The following is a 6000-nucleotide window of genomic DNA, read 5'->3' as shown; positions in this document are numbered from 1 at the left end:
TTTTTTGTTTCTGTATTTTTCAAATCCTGAGAATTAAAGACTAAGGACATGTTCGGCAATCGACCGCTCCGAGAAATACGAGAATCTGCGGAGCATCTCTTTCTTCACTCCGTGTTTTCATCTGAAGCTCGGACCGTTTCTGGAGCGGAGTCGTGCGGAGTGGCGAGGCTCTGGACAGGCCCTAAGGATGTGTTTGGTTCAGAGGCTATCCCTCGGGGGACAGGGATATCCCCTTTTTAAATGGTTGCCACCCGTTTGGTTTGAGGGATAGAAGGGATAAGGATAGCCATTATTCCTGGAATATTCCCTAAAACGGGGGATGTGCGGAGCCGCCGAAATCTCGCGGGCGAAGCCAGCCACCCTTCTCGTCTCACGCCCGAAGCGTTTTTCTCTCGCTCTCACCCCTCTCTGGAACAGAAAACACTCCTGGAAACATTATCCTCTCGATTCGCTGGTGAGCGACCACGCTGGTGAATCGTACAAGTGGAATGGTCGAGCCATGAGCGGCGGCGGCGGCCGCGCTGCCATGGTCGGACCCAGATAGGCACACGCCTGCGGCCCCCACCCGTGCCCCGCCAAATGGGAGCGCGCCGCCGGTGACTTACGATGCAGAGTGGCGGCGGCGGCGGCTTCAGTGCCTCTATCTTTGGGTACGTGATGCCGGTTTTATTCGATCTTTGGGTACGTGATGCTGGTTTTATTCGATCTTGATATGCGCCTCTGTTCTCGATCTGTTTCTGGTGGGCGCAACAACTTCGATTTGATCTGGCGGGTGGCACCAGTTGCATCAGGAGAAAATGAGGAGAGAAAGTGGTACGAGCAGGAGATGGCTGATGAGCTCAAGCTCTTCTACACGTTCAACTAGTAAACCTCAATTTGTACAGGGCATTCGTGTACCAATTTGCATTCTCTGCTCTGAATGTGCACTGTTCTTTCTGTCATCTGATAGGTTCTGAGAATCGGCGAAGATGCAGACCACAGATGGATCAGTTCACCTATCACCAGTACTTGATACAAAGATTGTTGTGGTTGTGCACTAGTGTCTTCGATATGGAATTATTCGATTAAAATAATGCATGGTCATCGCAGGAATTTTTTAGTTATCACCACAACGTATCCATCCCTCAGTCTCTCAAACCAAACACTTAAAATGGCTATCTCTAACCATCCCACCCAACCAAACAAAAAAAGGGTTATCCCTAGCCAGGTGGTTGGGGATACCCTCAACCACCCAAACTTATCCCGGGAACCAAACACATCCTAAAGAAGCCTTGTAATCCCAAACAGGGCCAGAAAGTTGACATAACAACACCAATAAAGAAGCCCCCCCCCCCCCCCCCCCCCAAATGATTTACCTAGCACACATCCGCATGTCCTAATGCTATGTATCGCTTGTCACTGGCATGGCAAACGTCCTCCGTTCGAAACGGCATCCCATGCTTCTCTCCAACCCCACTGATTGAGCCACCTACATGGCCTAATCCTATCTGCGTTCCCCCAACAGAAAGTAGATACTAGGCACAGTACATGACATTTTCTGAAATAACATGCAAGGCATTTTGATGTCAGAAATATTTAATCCATCTTTTGAAGTCTCCTCACAAGAAAAGGCGGCTAGGGTTTCTGCCTCCCATCGGCGGCGCCGCCGATCTCCCACGTCTCCTGTGGCCTTAGGGCCATGGGCGCGCGGTGGATCCCGGCCCTTGCCGGCGGGAGGGCTCCGTTTTCAGGTGCTTCTTCAAGTTTTGTTAGGGTTTGTGTCCTGCTTAAGAAGACGAGGCGGCGGCGGTTTTTTGAAGATGGAATAAGGTTCTCCCCGCCTAGCCCCTATCCCAATGGTGTGTCTAGCATCGTCGGAGGGCGTGTGAAGCTGTGTCTCCGGCGGATCTCGCGAGATTTGGTCGGTGGTTGTCTTTGGTGGATCCGCTCGGATCCGGTTTTTATTCGTCTTTGTTCATGTGTCTTTAGGTTGGATCCTTCCGATCTAAAATTCTCTTCATCGACGACGGTTGTTGTTCTGGGGCGTTGGTCCTATGGGACCTTAGCATGACGACTTCTCGATTGTCTAATACAACAAGTTGTGCCCGGCTCCGGCAAGGGAGGGGCGATGACGGTGGCGCGCCTTCGCCTCGCTTTAGTGCTTGTAGTCGTCGCTAGTTGGTCTATGAATCTGGATGTAGTTTTTATTATTTCTGGTGTTCGTTGTACTAACATGATTGAAGATGAATAGATCGACAGTTTCCGCAAAAAAAACATGCAAGGCATTTTAGCTTCACATACACTCTCTTCTTTTTTTATACATAAAGGTCACGATCTTTTTTTAAGAACTTTGGATCTATTCATCTTCAATCATGGCAGTTCAACGAACATCAGAGATAATAAAAATTATATCCAGATTCATAGACCACCTAGCTGCGACTACAAGAAATGAAGCGCGCTGAAGGCACGTCGCCGATATCGCCCCTCCCTCGTCGGAGCTGAGCAAAACTTATTGTAGTAGAGAGGTGGATATGTAGTTCTTCTCTCATAATAATTGCAAGTAGGAGCAGCAACCACATTCATATTATATTCATTAATATCATCATGGGCAACGGTAAGATGCAACCCATAAATATAATAATCCTTAATAAACACAAACTTCTCCGTTGTAGTGTACCTGGAAGAATTCAAAAAGTTAATAGGACTATTATGTGTGGGTGCAATAGCAATAATTTCATATTTAACATAATAAACTATATCAAGTTCATCTCCATAAGCATATTTCATATTGGCATCATAGCCACAAGCATAGCAAGCATCAAGTTCATCGAAAAGGGATATTTCAAACGAATCCAAGGGATCATAGCAATTATCATAGCATTTATCCTTCGGTAATCACGAAGGAAAATTAAACAATATATGAGTTGAAGAGTTATTCTCATCAAAAGGCGGACATGGGTGATCAATCCGCTCTTCCTCCTTCTGTTCTTCGCTCTTCTCCTCACCTTTCTCATCTTACGAGCTCACAGTTTCATCAATTTCTTCTTACATAGATTCCTGCAAAATATTAGTTTCTCTCAAGGCAGCAAACATACTCTCAATAAATTCTTTAACATAAGCATTAGAAACATAGTTTTCATAGCAATATTTAAGCATGGCAAAAAAATTAGATTTGTAAAGAATAGCATCATTCTTTTCAATCAAAGAAGCAATTTCATATGCACCCTTAAAAGCAACAAATCCTTCAATTTGTTCAATATCATAGTAACTATAAACACCCTTGGCATAAGAAGATTAGACCTCATTACCACTAAACTCACATTGGCAGGGAAGGTGTTTTTTAGGGTCCTCAAAACAAGAAGTAAAATCATATATTTCGCATAAATTCCAAGCATAGCAATGAAACAATTAATTTGATGTCATAAGAGTTTCCCTTTTTGAGACAAGCGGTGCGCACAAAATAAGCCTGCTTATCTAATGATTTTCCCTCAACTAAGTTAGTTAGTTTTTCAGCACGAGCAAAAATGGATCGAAGATGATCCAAATAAAAAGCTTCAACAATATGGGAGATTTTGGGTGGTTCCTCAACCACTGGGTTAGCAAGTACAACTATTTTTTTTGGTGTTTTGCGTTTCAAACCCATAACTAAAGATAGAAAACAAGAGCACAAAATAAAAATTACTTAGAGATAAAGCCAACAAGCGCACATGTGAATATTCACCCCACGCTATTGCTCGCCGGCAACGGCGCCAGAAAAAGGTCTTGATAACCCACAAGTACATGGGATTGTTTGTAGCCTTTTTCGATAAGTACGAGTATTGAACTCAACGAGGAGCTAAATATAGAATTTATATTCTCTTCAAGTTCTATCGGCCACCGATACAACTCTACGCACACCGACGTTTGATTTACCTAGAACAAGTATGAAACTAATTTGCGAGAGTAAAACTAGACCTACTTTGCAAGAATAAAATTAGGACTACTTTGCGAGATAATAGAAGTTAGTTTTTTTAATAGAGAGCTTTTTATAGAATGATGAGAAAGATTGTCCATAGGCAATTGAATATAACACGATAGATACTTATCATATGCAATGAGGGAGAGACATACACTAACACACTTTTCGTACTTGGATCATATGCACTTATCATTGCAACTCTAGCAAGCATCCGCAACTACTAAAGATCATTAAGGTAAAATCCAATCATAGCATTAAGTAACAAGCCCTCTTCACTCCCATACGCAATAACTCCATTACTTGGGTATAAGCTTCTGTCACTCTCGCCACCCACTATATGTGAATCATGAACGTATTGCAATACCCTACAACAGGGATCCCACACGCTTGCGCGACATGGAGGGCACCATAGGACAGCACCATTTTAACATACAACTCATATCAATCACACCATAGCACAATTAACCCGTAGGACAAAAAGAATCTACTCAAAGATCGTAAGATTGCTACACATCATTGGATAATAATATATAGCATTAAACACCATGTTTAAGTAGAAATTACAGCGGGGAGAAGATGTGTTACACCGCTACGTAGAGGGGGAGAGAGATAGTGATAACGGCGGTGAAGTTGTTGATGTAGAACGCTGTCACAATGGTTCCCCCGGCGGCGCTCCGGCGCCACCGGGAGAGAGGGGGAGAGAGCCCCCTCCTTCTTCTTCTTGCTTGGCCTCCCCCTGAGATGGAAGGAGGGTTTCCCCTCTGGCCCTTGGCTGCCATGGCTCCCGGAGGGCAGGAGCCCCTCCAAGATCGGATCTCTCTCTCTCTCTGTTCTCTTCTCTTTGGCATTCCTATTTTCTGGCCGAAAACCCTTTCTTATATTCTCGGAGATCCGTAACTCTGACTGGGCAAAAAATTTGAGGGGACCTTTATCCGGATATTAGATTCCTTGCGGCAGAAGGACACCACCTTCGAGGTGGACACAAGTGCAGGGGCGTGCCCGTGAGCTCGTGGGGCCTGTTGGCCACCACCTTACGCTGATTCATTTTTTTTCAAAAATCACATATATTCCAAAAAAAATCCTCCGTAAAAATTTTATAGCATTTGGACTTCGTTTGATTTGGGTTTTATGTGAAACAAAAAACCTGCAATAAACAGGAACTGGCACTGGGCACTGCATCAATATGTTAGTACAAGAAAATCATATTAATTATTGCCAAAAATATGTGAAAGTTATAGAATATTGGGGTGAGTCAATAAAAAATTATAGATACGACGAAGACGTATCAGAGACCATCAATTTAGTCTCAAGTGGCCCCACAGGAGCAACTCGAGCAGAGTCACCATATCGGTCTGATCGCCATAGTAATCACTATTATGGTGATTTCGACCAAAAAACAATGCATTGCAGGAGTGTCACCATCTTATCATGGATCACCGTAATTTGTGAAAATGTCTTCCTCTCAGTCGCCATATACAGCGTCTTGGGGCTGCCTTTTAGAGTGTGTTGCATATGGGTAGTTACGTGTGATTCTATGTAACGCGAAGGAAACTTTAGGTGCCTTCCCACCTCATGTGAGTTTTTTTTCTTATTGATAAGTGGATCGCATAATTATGGAGACAAGAGAATACTACCTCTCTCTCAATTTACAGTGCGTGCGTGTACTCCTAGGTCGTCAATTTGACCATCCTAATACAAGTCATATATTACAAAAAATATACCAATATAAACTTCAGATATTCTATTTTCAAATGATATAATTTTTGTGTTATATAGTTTATATTAGGGTGATAAAATTAGCAACCTAGGTATACGCGTAGGACTTGTAAACTGAAACGGAGATAGTATTAAAACTCTGAGTTTGTGCACAAGCCCGGTAGCCTTGATATCCATGTGATGCGCACTCCATGTGACGGATGGCGGTCGTAAATATGGCGACTCTACTAGAATTGATCTAAGACTCCCATTATTAGCTATTTGGAGAAGGTATATTTTTGGTCTATCCACTATTGTGAAAATTTGAACGAAACTACTTCACGGACGACATGTGGTTGCACGATCCT

The 6000-nt window shown here is 43.5% G+C and overlaps 1 long non-coding RNA gene across 1 annotated transcript; it reads left to right on the top strand.

Moving 5' to 3' along the window:
- Positions 1-645: 645 nt before the first annotated feature.
- On the top strand, positions 646-1221 carry LOC123141638 (uncharacterized). Its single transcript, XR_006470382.1, has 2 exons — positions 646-864; positions 950-1221. It is a non-coding gene; the product is annotated as an uncharacterized lncRNA (long non-coding RNA).
- Positions 1222-6000: the final 4779 nt, after the last annotated feature.

The sequence above is a fragment of the Triticum aestivum genome, chromosome 6D (assembly GCF_018294505.1).
Source record: "Triticum aestivum cultivar Chinese Spring chromosome 6D, IWGSC CS RefSeq v2.1, whole genome shotgun sequence".
Lineage (NCBI taxonomy): Eukaryota > Viridiplantae > Streptophyta > Magnoliopsida > Poales > Poaceae > Triticum > Triticum aestivum.
This window is presented reverse-complemented; position numbering and strand designations above follow the sequence as displayed.